This window comes from Argiope bruennichi, chromosome 1, assembly GCF_947563725.1.
Source record: "Argiope bruennichi chromosome 1, qqArgBrue1.1, whole genome shotgun sequence".
Lineage (NCBI taxonomy): Eukaryota > Metazoa > Arthropoda > Arachnida > Araneae > Araneidae > Argiope > Argiope bruennichi.
Genome location: NC_079151.1, coordinates 72,594,312 through 72,615,402, shown reverse-complemented (window position 1 = coordinate 72,615,402; position 21,091 = coordinate 72,594,312). Strand labels below are relative to the sequence as shown.

Genomic DNA, 21,091 nt, shown 5'->3' with positions numbered 1-21,091 from the left:
ACACTAAAAACACGAAGAAACATGTTACGTTGCTATTTTGGCAAACTGGGCAGCTTTTTAATTCCACCGTATGCTTTAACCCATTTTACGACAGCTAATACATATCAGATATGAATTCCAATTATTTTCAAATACTTGTAGATAATGTTTAAAGTAAATATTTAATTTCAGTTTGGCATCTAAATTAATATTAAATCACCAGCTCTTATATTTGGGTTATGACGGCAACTTTGCACAAAAAAATCTAGGATGGATCATTTGACATTTACTTTTTAAAGAAAGTGAAGTTTGCACCTTGTATCCAGTTTGAATTTCAATCTCGATAGAATAACCTGTCACATTGTTCCTTAGATTGAGAATCGGTACAGTTACAAATTATTATTAGGACAATTCTGGAATAATCCCAAAATTTCATCAGCGTGAATTGTTGGAAGGAAATATTCTCAGAATTCTGCTAATGTTAATAAAACTCTTGAAAATTGTGTCAGCATTTAACCAGCAACCGCGTCCTTTCATTTGAAAGCCTTAACTATCTTTAAAGGTGGAAATGGTATGATGATTGCTTTCTCACTTCTGAGAAAACAATCATACCATTTCCACATGCTGGTAGTCAACTGACGAAATGCTCCTCATCTCTTGCATCAGATTGATTAATTAATCAATTCACCAGACAACATATACTAATATCCCTCTTCAATGTTCTTTTTTTAAGATAAATCAAGGATTTCCTCATGAATTTGATTTTAATGAGGATCTCTTAAATTAAAGGAATTCTCTTTGTAGACCTTGAGAATTTGATATGGCTTACTTTGTTGATAACAAATTTTCATAGAAAAAAGCAAGTACATAGATTTTGAAATTTTGAAACTATGATGTTATCAACGAACATCATTTAAAATTTATGCGTTAAAAACTGATGAAAACTGAATGAATGAAATAGATGCAAAATGACTTACAAATGTAATATTTTTTGTAAAAAGAAGTGTCTAGAGATGGATGCAATTACAAAATTACAAACGAACTTCCATTATTTGGATTGATTTCCGGCTCACAATTCAAAATTCTATCACAGTTAATTGGAGAATTCATTGGAGAAAATCGAGCAAAACTTTTATCATTTGTTCTCGTAATTCTTTAACGTGAAACATGTTTTTTAAACATGATTTTCCAGTAAGAAACATTTTTTATCCCTTTATTTACTTGAAAAACATCACAATTCCTAGTGTTTGAAATTATTAGTTATATTTTTTCATATATTGTCTCTTTAGATATTTATGGATAACCAATATTTCACAGATATTTTATTCTTTCATAAATCGAGAATAATTCTTGTAATTCGTGTCCGACTTCAATAAAGAAAAAAAAATCCTTTCTATGTATATCATTCCGCAGGTGTGTAAACAGTCAGATATTCAATTTGAAATTATCATAATCCTCGAGAAGAACGTGCTTGTTTTTGTCCTTCCTCCATTCATCTCCAGATCTCTTATATGTTTATTATTCATTTTCAAGGTTTTGTCTTCCAGTGGTTTTAGTTATCAGTAATACTGCTCTGTAAATTTCATTGTCACTCGATAGTATTTGTTCTTTAAGACTGGCAGCAGTTTTGGATTTCTGATACTTCTTGTGTTAATTATTGTCATTTGCTGTGTAGACAAAATTTGTTGGATGGTATCAGTGTGAATTTATGATAGTCTATTTCAGTATAATAAATTGAAGTTGTCAGAATTTAATATATGCAGAGTCATATTTCCTTTGAAGGAGGTAAGATAAATTTCTGACAACATTTATAAATAGATTGTACAAGACGTTTATGAAAATTTGTAGTACAGTAGAACTTAATTAATTCCAATGTTTCCAATTTGAATTTTTTTGTCTTTTTCAATCTTCTATTGACATTGTTTTAGAATATTATCTATTAGCCTGTGGTTACTCCGAGATCAAAACTAATTGTTTGATTGTAAAATTGTTTTCTTTTTCTCTTTTGTTCCTTTTCGTTAAAATGCGCAGGCATCTTGTGTCCTCAGTGATTATTAGTGACTCAACATTTTAGGACTTTTAATTCTATTGAGAACTTTACAGTTATTCAATAGATTCTATAAAAAAATCAATGAAATATTTCTTCCTCTTTTAACATGTTACTTGTGAATTAAATCATTTATTTTAAAATTTACTGTATTTTTATTTCAAAATGTTGTAAACTGTTTGCTTATAAAAATTACTTAATAATTTAACCCATTAAAGGGCCTTTTTTTTTCTAGTCATATTATGTCAAAATATTTTTAGGCTTGAAATTAGAATAAGAAAAGGGATTCATTTAGCATATTAGGTAAATTTAATTTGATTAATTAATTAATTTGGTTAATTAATAATTAAGTAACAAATCAAGACACATTATTTTGTGTGAGATAAAGAATTAAAGCATCTAAGTTTCTGTTTTTCTAAAAAAATTTATCAGAATTTATGGCAACCTACATAATTGCATACAAACATTGATAAATTTAGTGGGAAGCATACTTCCCACGGCCCTATAAAGAGTTAAATTATTATTTGAAATTATTGGATGTTTTTATTTCAATTATTTTCCCATTACATATATTTACCATCTGGTTTACGAAAATTATGTTTTAAAAAATTTCAATTTCAATTTTTATTGGAACGGTTTTATTAGTTATATATCAAATTATAATGCAGAAAGTGCAACATATTTAAAAATGGACGAACATCACATAACAGTTAAACTTTACCCTAATTATCACAAATTAAAAAAAAATGTTATTCACATCGTGATGTAAATAAAAGAAAGGAACACCATATGAAATAAATATACTGAATCTTTTAATTTTGGTTACCAGCAAAGGAAGGAAAAAACCCAAGATGAAATATTTACGTGACACTGAAAAGAATCTGAATTTACTTACAGTAATGAAAAGTACTGTTGCAAAGTTTAAAAATACTTTTAGAATATGTTAAAGTTAGAGAAAAAAAATTGTGCTGTATAAGAAACATAATTTGTATCATTAAAAATATAATATTTTTAATTCCAGATGGTCTCCGCAATGGTTTTAGAAATCTATGCTACGAAATTTAGTAAAAAGTTCAAAATTCGGCTTAACATCTTTTACTTGATTAAAATTTCAAAAAATCCCTACTAAATGCATATTTTCTTCCCCTATCCAAAGTATATTTGTGCCAAATTGAGCAGCTTTATTTTCAAATATCTGCCGTAAACTAGCCGTTACTAGTAGAGATATTTCAATTTTCAAAATTGATAAATGTTAAAAATTAATTTTTTTATTGTCATTTCTTAACCTAAACATTGTTATTTTCTCTTATTTCATTCATTTAGAAATTTATTTTTATTCATTTATTTCATTCATTCAGTTTTTCTTAAATCTCGAATTCTGATATAAACCGAGTCTTTTTTTTGTTGTGATCCCGTTAACAAATTAGCCATGTTCAACTCTATAAACTTTTTTTTTATTGGGAAAAATGTTTCTCAATTAAAAAAAATATTGCTTTACATTAAAAAATATATCATATTAAATCAGTGATGTAGTGATGTCAAACAACTATCACTATAAAAGAAAGAAAAAGAAAATTTGCGCAAAAGAATTTTTATACTGATTTGCAATCTAAAAAAAAGAAACATTTTGCGGATTATCTGTGGAATCCATCATCCACTTTTGCCAGGCTTTCCAATTCCGTGAATAATAGGGAAATTATTTTATTTCTTTCTGTCATTTATTCTCTATTAATTGAAAATATCACTTTTTCCCCTTATTATTTGTCTCGAATTTAATACGGATTTGTGAGATAATCGATATATTATCTGTAAAGATCAGATGATCATTAAGCATACACCCAACAATAATGTAGTGAACGATATTCCGGATTCACAAACGAGACTTTTAATCATTTGAGCTCTGTAACACAAAAGTAATGGTTTAGTTTAGTCATATTAACGTCCTTTTTTAAAGCAACACTAACTAGGGCTATTTTGGGATGGACCTCGTGATTTTGAAGTTCGGTCAGATGACGGAGACGACACCTGAGCTGACACCCCCCTCTCCATACCTCACCGCACCAGCGGCAGGACATTTGACCCGCACGGTTTAACGTGTACCAGACCCGCATACACGACGGATCTTCGATAAAATCGGGTATCGAACATGAAACCCTCCGATTCCGAAACCGAGACCTTACCACCAGGCCACCACGGCCCACAAGAATAATCAATTTTGTTTTAAAAAAAATGATTTGGGTTCATTAGTTTCCTAAGTTTAAACAATACTGTATACCTTTCTTTCAAGATTCTTTAATTTTGCATCCTTTGGCATTGGCGCCTACGACACATGCCTTGTCTACCCACCGCAGTCACTCCCCTGATACTTTAAGAAAGCACTATTAATGACAAGATCACGTTTCAAAGAGGATCATGACTCTTAAGGTTTTTTCAAAATTCCGCATTACAGAAGATTCTGGATGTTTAACACAAAAGAGCAAGTTTAAAGCGCAAATCTACTTATATATTAATCTACTACTATTATTCAATACAAAGAATATTTGGTGGTATAAGATCTTGAATATTTGATGCCTTAACGGTGAAATTAGGCTGCCAGCTGTCTGCCGGTTAATGCATAAATATGAAGTTTTACGTGTATTCATATTTTACACGAATTTTCTTATCAATTTGAAAGTTAAATCTTTTATCTCTTCTTTTGAACAAGCATAAAATTAAACTTATTAACACGTTGAAGGACAGTACGCTCTCAGGCGTCAAGCTCAGGAAAATGATACGACAGAACGCCTTACGACGTAAATGGCTTAATCCATTCTGTCATATCGCATAATTTTATAATTATGCGTTGTGACGCTACACCTATAGGCAATGTATGAAATTTAGTAGTGTCTCAGCAGGCACTGCCACCAAGGTTATATTGTCCATCACCGTGTTAATGAAAACAACTTAAACCCTAGTAATACTTTTTTAAATTAATAGAAAATTCGTTCTGCAATCGATTCTATACTGGAAAAAGTTTTTAAGAGAATATATCTATTTCTTAACTTTCAAGGTCAGAAAATTATTCTCTTATCATTATAAATATCAATACATTCTGGATGAAATAGGCCTTTATTTCAAACGTTTTAAAACTTATATATTAAGAATAATAATTCAGAAATGAATGCTCCACTTTGCTTCATTGTTTTCAAGATTTATTAAACGTCCTTCCTGTTTAAAAGTGAAAGCATATTTTTCAATATCACACTGCTGTTCCTGTTAATATTAAAAAAAATATTTAATTTGACATATTTTAAAAGTTTCTTCTATAAATCATTGTACTAATTGCGCTATTTTATTCAATCAGTTTTTATATCTTCACGTGATAAAATAATTTATTAGATAATAATTTATAGATAAAATAAATAATTTATAAATAATTTATAGATATACTAATTAGATTTATAGATAGGAAGGATAGGTGCGATATAGCAATCAACGGATTCTTAATTACCCTAATCTTGCATTACTAATAATTTCAACATTATTTATTAATTATGTATGTACAAATATCAGGAACAAAAGTAGGGGTAAGCTTCTAATTTACGTATGCATGTAAAATAACTAGTCTAAAATATAAATATTTCATAAATGGTAATACTTTCTCACTCAAAAAATATTTTTCCTTTATTAGAGTAAATATTTATTTCATAAATGCATATAAATTTGTTTAAATACATTCGGATTAAAACTTATAATACTATTATTTTTATTCGTTTTAACTGCCTCAAAATCGTCCATGCCTTTGATTTAAAACGTAAATTTTAAATCATTGAAACTAAGAGATTTGCCTTAATATTTTAAATTTATTTATTTTGAGAATTTCTGAATTTTCCAGAATATTGCAATGATTCTGTGATAATTAAAGTCAATAATAAAAATTAAATCTTGCATTTTATATCAGTTAGGGAAATCGAAATAAGAATATTTTATTTTTCTTTGGATGATAATTATTTAGTTTAAACTTAAACAGTATCGAAGAACAATATCGAGGAAAAAAATTAAACAATATTTTTTAATGATTGGACATTTAAATGGAAAAATTCCTATAAACTTTTCCTTCAGGTAAATGAAAGGTAAAATTTTTGGTCTTTTTGGACCAAAGCATCATTTATTCATTCTTACTCATAAGCAATATTTCTACATACCTCATATGTAGTGATATAAGTGGATAAGAATATAAAACTATCTACTGGGTGATTGGAGCCCTGATTCATCAGCACCGCGGGAAGTGAAATTATATACTTTATGTATCAGACCGAAAAACATAAATTAAAAAACTATTCTTACAACATAAGGTTAATGACTATAGCAAAAAAAAAAAAAAAAAAAAAAATCTGTTATTTCAACTTACAATATTGTCCCATATAGAATTATAATTAAAACTAAATCGGTTCATTGACAAAACTCAAAACAAACTGATACCTTCAAGCCTGAAAAATTATAAATTAGAATAAAAGTACTAAAGCATGCATATCATATGCATACATATAAATACATTTATGTATGTAATTTAAATGCATAATTATAATAATTTACGTGTGTTACGCAGCTTTAAAAAACTAATTTGATATGTGATAACGTTAGCCTTTCCAGTGTAAAGTACTTGAAATCTTGCCTTCAAAAGCTGTTAATTAAGTAGTTAATTTTTGATCAGAATTAATTAATTAGTAAATTTTTGGTCAGAATTAATTAATGAATAACTTTTTTAATTAAAAGACATGAATACAACTTTTTTACTGGCACGAACTGTATCTCGGAAATACTCCAAGAAACTATTTTGACAGAACACAAGGAAAGCACATTAACACCTTTAACGACCTTTTTTTTCTATTCTCGAAACTTTCACTAATAATGTAAATATTTTGTATGACTTTTTGTTGCATTATGTAAACAAACCGATTTGAAAAAAAGGAAAAATCACCAAATACCGGTTGTTAATAATATGGGAAGAGGAATGGCAAATAAATGAGACAGAATGAATGGATTGACGTTAATTTTTTGCGTAGTGTTTGACCTCCAAGAATTTCAGTCACGTATGGCCTTGTAAATCCACGGGATTCATCAGAATTCTGAATGAGTTTCCTCATGTTCTCCTCAAGTTTCAATTATATCTCAGATGATCGAGCATTCCTGCTTTCATTTTTTCCTGGTAAGAATATCAGCTGATAATGCTTATGATATTAATAACAATTTTAATCAAATCTATATCTAAATGCCAATAATGCATTCTAAATGTTATATTTTCTGAGATTCAGTTTTGTCTTCAAATTTATGCACTCCATATCAATTATTTGGATTAGTTAGAGATTTTTAGAATATTCTGGACTATTAAATGCATAATTGCAAGAAAAAGATATTCATATTCGACAATTTTGATTACCCATTTATCCTAATATTGAGAACTTTTTAGAATTCAATTTTATTACAAATTTTTTACAAAATTTTTATAGTTTTTGGAAACGTAATACATTTTAAATGTAAAGCGTTGACTAGAGAAGCATTGTAAATTATGAATATACAATCTACTGATAGTAACTTTTTGACGTGTGTCCATGTCCTCTCATTAGTGTGGGGCCGAAGTTTTGATATGGGGTATTAACTCAAGTGTCCTCCAAGTAATCTGATCAGGAGATCCATCCTTATATAGAGCACGCGTTGCGTCAAAAAACAGAACGTATGTGTAACTTTATCACGAAGTATGTGTGGAAATGTATGGCTTGCGAATGTGTGAGGGAAGGAATACCTCATTTTCAACATATTCAGATGAATTATATTTTTTGATATCTAACTTTTTTTTATTTGTGTTATCCATTGATATATTTCATATGTAGAAAAATTTTCAGAAATGATGTAATAATTAATAATATACATATATGTGTATGTGTGTAATGATATTTTTTAATTTAAGCTAAATTCCTGTTTTTTACCAGTCCATATTACTTTGTTTTAATACTTTCTCTTATTTCCTGATCCAAATCTCACTTTTTTTTATTTAAATATTTCTAACAACACATCAATTTTATTTAATTATTTCTAGCAACGACGGATTGTGCCAAACTGCGCAATTCGTCGCCATTGTGTCTCCAAACTTAAACGAAAACTCAAGCTGCCTGAAATAGTATTAAAACAATTCGGTGGGGACATTAAGGATTGGTTGCTATTTTGGGGACAATTCCAACGAATTCATAATGATAAAGAAATTCAGAACGAAGATAAATTTCATTACTTGATGCAAGCTACCAAACCTGGTACGTGATATTGTAAATAGCTTCCCGGCAACTGCGGAAAATTATCACAAAGTAATAGAGAGCCTGAGAAAAAGATTCGGACGGGAAGAGCTTTTAGTGGAATTTTATATCCGAGAGTTGTTAAGTATAATTATTAAAAACGTAACTGAGCAAAGAAAAAAGGGCGGTGTGTCCGAGCTGTACGACAAATAAGAATCCTATCTGCCTTCGTTGGAATCAGTTGGAATGACAAGCGCCAAATACGCTACCATGCTATTTCCATTCGTTGAATCGTGTATTCCCGAAGAGTTACTAAGAGTTTGGTTGAGAAATCATGCACCAATAATTACAGAAGAACTTATTCTGAAAAATTGAAAAAAATTACTGTTATTTTTGAGAGATGAAGTTGAGGGAGAGCAGAGAATTTCTCTGGCAAAAGCTGGGTTTAAATTTAATTTTGGTGCACGAAACGAAGGTAGAAGGGATAAAACGTTCCAAAATGAAGATCCTGTACCTACTGCGAATGAATTATTCTCAGGCCCTAAGAAAACATTTAACCTTGGGGAAAAGAACTCTTACATTTTTTTTATGATAAACAACATGAAAGTCAAAACTGTTTTGCGGCTCAAAAAATGACTTTAACTCAAAAGAATGATGAAATTAAGAAGAGGAAGGGATGTTTCATCTGCCTAAAAATTGGACATAGGGCCAAGAAATGTAGGTCAACTGTTCGACGCTTGATATGCTTAAGAAGACTTTGGACTGTAATGTGTCCAGACTTACAAACATGTAAAAAGAAAGATGATGGTAAAATTAAGGAGGAGGATGCACAAAAGGTATCTTTAGTGCCAGTTTTAATTATTCAGATGAAGCGTATCTTCAAACTTTATTAGTGAATATCGAATTTAATAAAAGGCAGAGAACGGTAAGGCCACTCATAATGAACATATTAAAAGGAACGGCTGAAGGTATTGGGTGCCATTCAAATGGAACAAAAACTTGATTCATGCTCTTTTTGGAGGAGCCACAACAAAGTGAGAAACCCACAGGCGTTATGAAGTGTCTCTTAGTAGCCTGCCTATATGACAATTATTTTAGAATTTTAAACCTTTTGGAACAATTAAAGATTTGTGGACCAGTGACCAGTTTACAGCCTGAACCATGAATAGAAGAAATGAAACAAAAAGGTTCTTGGTCTTATGTGGGATAAGTTTGAAGATTTACTGTTTTGTGACAACGTGTTCTAAAAAAAAAGTGCGTACGCTTTTGTTTTTTTTATGCCTTGAAATCCTTAACACCTACGCATTCCTTTCAAAAATACATACGTTTCCCTTTCTTAAATCGACACGTGGCAAAGAAATCCCTAAAAGAATTTCTTCGTAAAATCATTAAAGGGGAAAAATTTCAGCCCCTTTATTCTTTCCTCACGATTCACGTCGTTTCATCGTTCTTCACCGTGTACTAATTATTCTTTGCATGGAAAAATAAATTGAAGTTAATTAAAAACGTGCCTTTCTTTCGGCAACGTATCTGTCACAATTGTCACACACACACACACACACACACACACACACACACACACACACACACACACACACACACACACACACACACACACACACACACACAATAAAGTACTATTTACGACAAAGTAATATGAGATACTTATTACTGGAAGAATCATATATTTTCTCTTTTATGTGGCAACCAATGCCTTTTAAAGAATAAATATGCAACATTTGTCAACGTTCTCGCATCTGCTAACAATTTTTAGATTATCAATCTGACAACGACGTGCATTAACAGTTCCATTTCTTAGCTAATGATAGATTAATCTATGAAGCAGATAGATTGGGACTATTCATAAAGGATTACGCCCCATCTGATATATCGTCTGGAGTGAACTGAATGACTGAGTCACCTGGAATGTTAATATTATTTTTATTCATATCTCAGTCCCAAGGGGGGGGACATCTCGTAATTAAGGATGAGAAGCTTCCTGCGTGGTGGTTTATTCTGTGGATGGATACACGAAAAGGTGGGGGTATGGCTCCTCCCATCGATGGGCCGCGGTGGCAAGGTCTCGGCTTCGGAACCGGAGGGTTCCAGGTTCGAGACCCGATTCCACCGAAGAACCATTGTGTAAGGGGGTCTGTTGCACGTTAAATCCGTCATGACCAAACGCCCTCCCGCTGATGTGGTGTGGAGAGGGGGGTGCCAGCTCAGGTGTCGTCCTCGTCATCTGACCACGGTTCAAAATTACGAGGTCCGCACCAAAATAGCTCTACTGTTGCTTCAAACGGGACGTTAATATAACTCAACTAAACTAAATCCTCCCATCGATAATGGGACTTAGGGAAGGTTTGTACCGTGGCCGGTGATGATCGTTAGGACTCAACCACAGTTCCCACCAGTGTTGCTGCCGCTACAGTCTAGTCGTTAAAGTGTTTACGTGTGCCTTCCAGCGGGTCGGAGTAGTCAGACTATGATTATTCACATCTCAATTGTCCCCATTACAAGGTGCACATATTCTGAACCGCTCATACAGAGGTATCTTTAATCAAAGATCACTACCACGATTATTGTAAAGTCAGGTAAAGAGTACCCATTTATTTTTGCTGCAATTTCTCATTTTCAAATTTAAAGTGACCCTGAAATAGACGGAGGATGGTTTAGACAGTGAAAATTGCGAAGGAAAGAAGTTTGAATAAATACGGCTATTCATCCACAAACTGAATTTTTAATAAGCCTTCATAAGCAATTGCCGTTATCTTTATCCACTTATGACGCAAATACTGATGCAATACTCCAAACTGATGTAAGTATAAATGAGTTAATGATCTAACACTAATAGTGATCAAAAAGATGAATCCCCTCGGTGGGTTGTTATCCTATTAGAATATGATTATCGCAAACTAATTACCGAAAGTTGTAAGGAAGATTTCATGCGTGGCAGAAAATGTAAGAAATTAAAAAAAAAATACTATCATAAACTTTAGAAGTTAACCCCTTACCTGCCGAGGATAACTTGCGAGATTCGGTCCCCAGTGCCACGTATATATACGTATATAGTTGCGAGACGTATATATACGCCAGGGGCAGTTAATACATTGACTTAGGGGGACGTATATATACGACCGCTGCAGGCAAGGGGTTAATATATAGTATTATTAAAAGTTTTGTTTTCTTGCTGTGAGATCTTTGCTCAAAAGGCACACGAATACTCTAATAAAAACTAAGCACTAAAATCGGTTTGAATCAAATAGTCACTTTTCTGAATTCATTTACAGAAAACAAAATGCAAAACCTAATACAAAATAAAAATAACACTAAAAAAATATTAACAGTAACCTCCAACTGAGAATATTATGAATCAGCAGATTTCAATTCATTCACTTCTGCTACAATCCAGCATGAAAAAATATTCTCTCTCGCGCTAACCTTTCTTTCCTTACAGTTATGTTTCCTGTACATACTGTTCACGGTAACTCAAATTAAATCATTAAAATCAGATCGAAACAAATAGTGATACCTATCAGAAAAATACATAATCAAATACAAAATAAAAGACATTGACGGAAAATAATAGAAACCACTTCCAAACTATCTGGTGAATGAAAATATAATGAAATAAAATAATAAATTTATATTATTTTTATAAAACAATAAAAATTGAAGATCTCAGCTCCTTGAACATTGATCTACAATCCAGTATTAAAAACGCAAATAAAACGACATTTACCATTCTATGATGATTCCATTTTTATCATATATAGCTTTATTCGTACACATAAAAACGAGTCTATCTGCGTTGCTAGATGCCAAAACAGAAGTCGGGATTTCGCATCTTATGCATTGAAATTTTGCCCAGTGATACAAAGAGCACTGGTCAATTATATATGTAATGAAAATTATTTAAACTTTACTCATAAAATAAATTCGAATACCATTTTTTATTTGCATATATTTCTTTTTTTATTTTTTGCATATATTGCAATTTTTTTTGGTTCAATGTTAAAAGAGCTATCCATCTGGGATGGATTTTAAATTTATTGCAGAAATAAAAATGATAATTTTGTTTGTCAATCCTTTAAATCAGCGATTCTCAACCGGTGGGGCGCGCCCCCCCTACGGGGGCGCGAGAATATTCAAGAAAAAATATTATTTAGAAAAATTGATTAACTCACTGAAAGGAAAGCACACATACACATAAAAAACAAAATACATTTCGACATATTTAATAACTCATTAAAGTAAAACAATTTATTAAATCAAAACTGACTTAATCAAAATATACTAAATTAAAAACAAATTTAATAACTATTAATCACTTCCTCGGGCCTGTCTTGCAGAACAAAGTTTTTCGAAGGAAGACTTAATGTTAGAAATAGTCACTCTCAGCTCTTTTTCTATATTTAGCCGAGATCTGTATTTTGTCTTCCAAGAAGCCACACCAGAAAATCCAGTTTCACAAAGGTAGGATGTTGAAAATGGTAATAGAATGCGAAATGCAATTGTTTTTAGTGCAGAAAAATCATCTTCTACTCCTGCTCAAAATTCAAATAGGGATTTATTACTAAATTGTCTTTTAGTTTCGCCACTTGTCGTGAAGTCTATGAATTTTTCTTCCTTATCAATTGAGAGTCCTTCGGGAGTCTCATGAAATGTATCCCTAATCCACTCGTAACTTGCTATCAGTTTGTCGTCAGCAAGAAAATACTTTTTAAAATTCTTTGCCAACATGGCTGAATGATTTTCAATGGTTACAAAAACAATTTTTACATGTTCTTCATCAGCCTTGTAAGTTTTAATACAATCATCCTCATTTGCAAACATTGTTAGGTTTTTTTGCTTTAAATTTCTAAATTCCTGCTCCACAATTCCTGCAATTCCTATTTTCTACAAAAAGCATTACTTTTATCATTCGTATCCAACATAAGTGTATTTGCTCCTTGGAGTTGAAGATTCAAGTTATTTAATTTCTTGAATATGTCGACCAAGTAGCTCAATTTCATCACAAATAAAATATCGCAAAAATTTTCGGCATCCGGTCTGTTTTCTTCTTCTAGAAAAATGAAGATTTCTTCTCTTAATTCATAAACACGTTGCAAACATTTCCCACGTGATATCTATCTTGCCTCGCAATAAAATAGTAACGCTGAATGTATTGAACCCATGTCTTTACAAAGTGCAGAAAAGATTCTCGATTTCAGGGGTCTCATTTTTATATAATTTACTACGGTTACAACCGCAGTTAACACAGTATTCAGACTAGGGTTCATTTCTTTCGAAGCCAAAGCTTCTCTGTGGATCATGCAATGTGTCCAAACACGCTGGGGTTAGTTTTTTTTACAAGTGCTTGTATACCTTGGAATCTTTCGGACGAGCACCATCGGTACCTATTACGACGCAATTTTTCCATTCTCTGTTAGCTCGTTCATAAAATCATTTAAAACAGCAAATAATTAAGCGCTGTTGTTTTAAGTTCTGTTGGTTTGCAGAAAAGTATTCTTCTACTACTGACTATTATCACAGAATCGAACGTAGGCAATTAAATGAGCATCTTTATTATATCAGTTGCTTCATCAAGCTGTATTGAAAACAATTTGCAACGCAACTTCGCGAAAAGCTGACACTGTACATCTTCAGCTATATCACCAATTGACGAGCAACAGTATCATTTGAAAGAGGTATGGACTGCAATTGTTTTGAAAAATTATCTCCAAACTTAACTTCTACAATCTAATTGCTGCTGGCAAAATAAGCTTCTTCTCCAATGGTGTGAGGGTTTTTTACACCTAGCTATTTTATATGAAACTTTGTAAGATACAATTAAAGCTTTTTTATTCACAGACAAAGTTTCTTTAAAAAATGATTTTTGATTTTCAAATGATTTTAATTTTAATTCGAAGAATTCTCTGGGTTTGTTGACGTACTCCCTATGAAGCGTTTCCAAATGTCGTTTAAGTTTATTAGGTTTCATGCTGTCTGCGTCCAACATTTTTGAGCAAATTATACACAGGGGCCTTTCTACTTCATTTACTTCAGTACTGGTAAAACAAAAATTTATGTATTCTTGAGAATATTTTCTTGATTTTATTTTCGGAACCACTCTCGTCTGTTTACTTGTTGATGCTTGACTATCGTCTATAGCTCGCTTACCTTCGCTTAAAAATTTATCCATGAGTCTGCATAAATCTGCAGCCGTGAATATTTAATATAGTGAATTGCAATTAACACGAAAACATATATAACACATACACATTCACGATAGAATCGATAGTGATATAAGGATCGACTCGAATGAGACTGGCTGGAATTGAAACTTGCGTTATCGAACATTTTCATTCTTCCTATGAGTAAACATTTGCTCTGCGCATGCGGGAGACAGCATCGGTTGTGTGGATTCCATTCCACAAACATTACTTATTTTTTTCTCTTTTGTTTAGTCATGCTTCTGTTTTATTTATTTTATTATTCGAAAAAATGTATTCCCAATTTCTAAATTTAGCTCACCTCATCTAGGTTAAGTTTCATCAACGAATTTTTCTACTTTCATATTCTTTTAAAGTTATCTCCCTGTTTGGCTTTCATTTCAAATACAATATTTAAATTTTTCCAGCTTTCATTCGCTTCATCTGTTTACCGCCCGCTTGACAAAATGCCAGATGTGGCTTTTCGCCAACGTTGGCGCGCTTTTACTCTTGTTTTGGCAGTTAGTTAAAAAGAATTTAACAACAGAATCCAAAATACTCAATATATATTATTGTTGTATACATTTTATTGTAAGCCGGGGGCGCGATGAAAATTATAATTGAAAACTGGGCCACGAATACTGAAAGGTTAAGAAACGCTGCTTTAAATGAAGCAGAGTCGTATATCACACCACCCTATTCCATCTTGTCTCCACAGAGCATGTTTATTCTACAAACTAGCAAAACAAAACGAATATTAAAAATTAAATGATTAGTGTCTCTGAAACATTGTATCCCAAAATGATACTTTTTTCTGTAATTGTTATTGTTTATTGTTTCAATCAGATTATACAACAAATACACGTAATACGATTTAGGTGAGCCGACAAAGGTTATGTAATCACAATTTTGAAAGAAAAGCCGTATTTATGTCTTATCACTCAATTACGTAACCGAAATACAAACTCGTATTCAACCTTGAGAAAAATGATTGTTCCTTATTTCAATTTCTTGTCCTTTCCCTAAGAATTTTTTATTCCGTTATTTCAGTTGCCAGTTATTTACATGAAGTGATTTTTTTTAAATCAAGAAAATCGTTCTGGTTCATCTTTTTTTGTTAATTACTTTCCGAAAGTATCACATGCTTTTAACAGACGATAAAATATTTAATGCTTATAATTGGTCACATGCTTTCTATTATTGAATCGTATGATAGCATATTACAGTATTAAAAATAAGTGTTTGAATACACAAGTGCATGTTGATTACATATTGTTTTATTTAATAAATATGATTTTCCTCATGATATATATGATAAATGTGATTTTTAAATAATATTAACAATGGATTATACTACATAAACATAGGAATAATAAATTATATAAAAGACATTTCAGAATGGAAGAAACAAACTCTGATAGGTATTTAAAAATAAAGATTTCATACTTCCATCACCACCTACTTTTGTCATCAATCAGCATCCCGGAAAAGCGATTTGCTTAAAATTTTGAATTTGTGATAATTTTACATTTTTAGTTTTGAAATTGTTCATTTCATACGAACTGTTTAAAGCGCTAATGCGTTTTTTCACCATAACTTCCTAAGAAAGGCAGTTATATTTTGATATATCAAAAATTATAAACAGGAAACAATTGTTAAAGATTTTTTGAAAACCAAAATATTCATTTGTATAACATTTTTTTTTTTACTTTCTCATATAAGAAGCATACACGTTGCACATTGCCTTAGGCGGTTAATTTTACTTTATATTTTTCATAAAAAATAGCAACCATAATTATTCAGCTCATCAGAGAATCCTTTTAAATGTCACAAAAGTTTTGGATAGAATCTGGCATAATGTCCTCATATTCAAATTAATTAATTGCATGTTCCCAATATCTTTTATCATAAAAATTAAATTCTTCAGACATGGAACATTTAAAATAACGCTTTCTCTCTGAAATTGGTACTATCAGAACAGAAACACTGCGATGTTCTTCTATATATGCATGGTGCAGCTGTAATTGCAACAATTATAATTTGGATCGTCAGAATGTTGTAGAATTGCTTCACCAAGAACAAATAGTGGTGTACTCTATGATTTTCTGTCATTAACACAGAGAAAACGTATACCACACTATTCCGGGAAAGACATTCCAACATATCAGACAAGGAACTAATTTTTTTCTATCATGATATTTCTCACGGAAGATTGTCGTTATGAAGGAACGAATCATTAAACAAATATCGGATATTTAATAAAAATTATCTGGAAATATATATTATAAATAACATCTGGGTCTTTTTAAAAGCAAGCTCACCTTCAATAAACATGTCATTTACAATGCTGAAAAACTGTTATCACCCCAAATTTATCATTGTCCTCGCTGATAGACACCCCTCCTTTCTTTTGAGAAACGGAGTCCTTCTATACAAGCAAGGATTTCATCTTAATTTCACATATATACCTACATCTGGAGACTTCCAGTAAAAACATGCAAAAAGGAAACTCAAATTCCACAGAATACAGTTCTCTATATTATGACAAAATCGCTTTGATACTTCAGAAATAATGCCATGCATACTGTTTTGAAAACTGATAAAATGAAGGATTACATTTCCGAAGCTGCCTAGGTACTTTTTCAAATCAAATCAAAAGTGATCATACATAAGGTTAGATGATACAGTATAAATATGATATTTTGCTTCAAGAATCCAAAAGATACAGGCTAAGGGTGTCATGTTCTCGGCATCAATTTTTGGACTCAATTGATGCCAATCTCCTCAATTTCATCCGTTTTCGATCGGGTGATACTGTATCAATCGGATACAAAGTATCATGCCAATGTATCCCTGTTTGTCGTTTCGCCTCAACGATACTATGAGCATGCAGGATGTATTTTAACTATATACATTTCTACCCTTTAGCCCATGCAACGATATACATATCACTGAAAAATCCTCACTTTCTCCAATAATTATTTGAACAAAGCTTCTCTTTCCCTTTCGTCACCCACCTATCAATTACAGTCAAAATCAAAGCCGCCGGCACATTGCATTCAATAATTCTTCCGAAGGAGCGAATTCCCACTTTAGTATCACATTCGTATCAATCTCGGGGATCAGTCATGACAGAAGTGCGAGAACCGATATCCACCGAGTTCGCGACTTCATTCCGAAGGGAAAAGAATCGGTTACCGGCTGTATCAATTACAATCGAGTATCAGTTCTTGTACCTGATACAGTAAAATCATATCTCAACCCAACTCAAACCATAACTCAATTATCGATTGTCATACATTATTTTTTCAAAATAAAGAGAAACATGTTTACCTATAGGGGAAAACTAAATGGTCCTTTTGACTTAAATCTCTCTAATATGAGACAATCTGAGCAGACTTCTTTAACGGCAAAATTAGCCACATCTTTTTCGACTAAACTTTATGTCAAACAGTTTTTGTAATCAAAATTAAAATGCCAAAATGTATAATCGCTTTGCTTCACTGTACTCTGAAATCAAATAAAAAGCAAAGAATTGTTGAATTATTAATAATTTGCTTAATTACAGATGGTAGGTAATTCCATTTTGGAAGACATACATTTTCAAATGCGATTTTCTATAATCAATCCGTATTCTATAAGATGATTGTAGATTTTCTATTGAATTATGGACCTATGAAGGAAAAGACCTTCATTGCTTTGCCAAATCATTCAGTTTTCGGCTTGTTATTTTTAGAAAACCCATCTTTAAGAAAAATGAATTGTAAATCTATGACTGGTGTTAAAAAGATTTTCGTCTAAAATACATGATATTTAAGTTTGTCTTGAACAATACAACATTGTAAGTTTTGCAGTTCTTAACTAAGCTGCTGCAGAAATGGAATTATATTTAAAAGAAATTAACATCTAAAAATTTTAAGGAAATTAGCATTTACCTTTTTGCTAAATCCTACGATCTCTGTTCTTGTCGTTTTCTACCATTAGATGGAGGATTAAAGTTCATTGTTTATTTAGAATAAACCTAACTTATTTTATTCTTATAGACTAGGGTGTTTTAAGCATTTTTCTTTAAGGATCAATTTTATAATATAAAAAAAATATGCCCTTAACACGTTTTGTTGAATTTTAAAAACTAGAAAATAATTATGAGAATGAAGTATTAATTAATGGCAAATAAAAGGTAGAATCATTTAAAAGAATTATTTAGCAATTTTAAATGAAATGCTTTGAGTTATAATGTTTTCTATAAGAACGTATTTTCTCACAAATGTTAAGGAATCTGAAATATTTTGAAATTTTTCTTATACATTTTTTGGATCACGATACACATCTTAATAAAAAAATGCTTAACTTTTAGAAGGCGAGGCAATTTAATATTATAAAAGTTCTTTACCTATCAAGAGTCCCTTGCTTTCTTTGTGCGATCGCTAAACAGTTTAAAAGAATTTGTTGAAAGTCAATAAAAAAGTTTTAAAAAACGTAGATCACGTAAAGACTAGAATAAATTTTATTGCTAAAGAAAATTGTTAATGTTTTTGAAAATGTCTGTTTTTAATGCAGGTTACAAAAAAGATGATGTTCATTTACTTAGAATAGCTTCATATAAAAAATGATGTTATTCATTTATATAACTGAGACAAATTAAAGGGCGTTATAAACATCCAGTATAAAATGAAACCAAATGCATTTGCATTTTTCTGTTCAATAAAATAGTTAATTATTCAAGAACATAATTTTCGTAAAAAGAATTCGTTTACCGATGATTGCACTTAATCTTTAGCGTAAAGATCTGAACTTTTCTTAAAGTCTTAAGAATTCTAGAAATTACTTTTATTCTAAAAAGCGATTTCATTAAATACCTAAGCTGAAAATTCAATTTGATTACGAATTTGCGAAACTTTTCTTAAAAGTTTTACTGCGATTTTAATTTTAAAAAATCATGTTCACCTTGCTGACCGGAGTTTTGAAACTGTACATCAATAGTTTTAAAACTTCAGTCACTAAGAATATAAAGTTCAAATTCCACCTATTGACAAATAATTATACGGAAATTCTTTGCAATGCAACAGTGTCAATCAGTTTCGAAAACACTGAAAGGTTTTATTGGCCACAATTAAAACTGAAAAAGAAGGATCCATCAAAATTTCGTTCTAAACGAAGTTTTCATTTTTTTTATTGTCCGAATCATGCAATATTATTTCCGTTATTCGAATAATCGAAAAAAATGTGTTATAATATATAAAATGCAGTAAATACATTTTTCGATTTCTTATTTGATTTTACTTTAATAGCAGCACTTCACTGAATGAATCCGCAGAATGTACACAAATAATAGCTGGAAATGATATTTTTTCTTTAAAAAATATTATTTTCATAGAAATTGGTAAAAAGTATTTTCTGAGAACACTTTTAAGAATGCCATTCGGGATGTAACCTTCATTTTTTTTTTACTTATCACTTCAAATGAAACAGAAATTATCTCACAAAAAGTCGTTCAAACTTATACAATAATGAAAATTGAACGGGTTCCAAGGTTAGATAAGGCGCTTATCGCCCATCAGGTAACCAACATTTTAGAGAAAGTGTTTTGATATTTATCAAAATGTAAATAATATCAGCAAATACTAAAAACACATAAAGACTGTATATATAAATTTCATATGAAAATGGTTTTATTCGAAAAAATCTCAACTCACTGGAACAGTCTGAATTAAATTTTTGAGAATTACTTCAATTACAGTGTTAAGAAAAACTTCAAATACGGAAACTAGACGTCTTCTAGGATATTGGTGAATATAATCTTCTCATAAATTGTTAGAAGGTAAGGATTTTTTTGAAGAATATTGCTATTATTCATTCAATCAATGGAAAAATTTGTATAGTTTAAATTTAGTAATGTTTAAAATGAAATTTGAAATTAGGTTATATTTAATGAAACATCAGAATCTAAGAATAACATTATGTTGAATTAATGTAAAGGCAGTGGCGTATTTGCACGCATGAGCAAATGTCACATAAATTATTACTTAATACATACTTACCTACCTATTATTGCTTAGTTAAATAGATTTATAAAGGGTACATGTTTGAAATAATTTAGGGCCTCATCCATTCTAAATCTGGCACTGAATAAAGAACCAAAATTATAATCCTAGATGAATAAATAATAAGGTATTCTGTGGACATATTTAGCAAAAATAGAGCATGGTAGTAAAAAAAAAAATGATCAGAAAATATTTACATATAAATTTACTTGATTGTTTCAGTCGTTGCAAAAATTTCTTATTTTTTATTAAGACACAAATAACTTATACTTACATCTTTTACTTTTATATTTTGAATCCTTAAAATTTCAATTTCCTATTGTTGTGTTAATTAATCGAGAGAACAGAAATGGGGTCGAATAAGGCGGTAATATTTCATAACTAAGCGATCTATCCCAAATACAATAGAATCTAGGGATAGTGTATATTGAAGAAAAGATATTTCCTATTAATTAATTGAAGTAAAAGTTTTTTTTTCTTTAAATATCCTTTCAGCTCAAACTTAAAGGATCGATCAACCTCATTATACAATAGTTTGAAAAAAAGATGTTCATCCAACAA

General features: G+C 30.8%; 1 protein-coding gene across 3 annotated transcripts in view; it reads left to right on the top strand.

Annotated features, from left to right (window-relative positions):
• LOC129981556 (alkylglycerol monooxygenase-like) overlaps positions 1 to 21,091 on the top strand; it is a 57,188-nt gene that overhangs the window by 5,467 nt on the left and 30,630 nt on the right. The window contains exon 1 of one of the 3 annotated variants that reach the window (XM_056092475.1): positions 1,660 to 1,764. The exons of 1 other annotated variant lie outside the window; for it this stretch is intronic. The gene's annotated coding sequence lies outside the window, so the exon portion shown is untranslated. Of the gene's footprint in view, positions 1 to 1,659; positions 1,765 to 20,110; positions 20,308 to 21,091 lie in introns of those variants that run through there. One more of the 3 variants, XM_056092440.1, reaches the window with a different exon arrangement.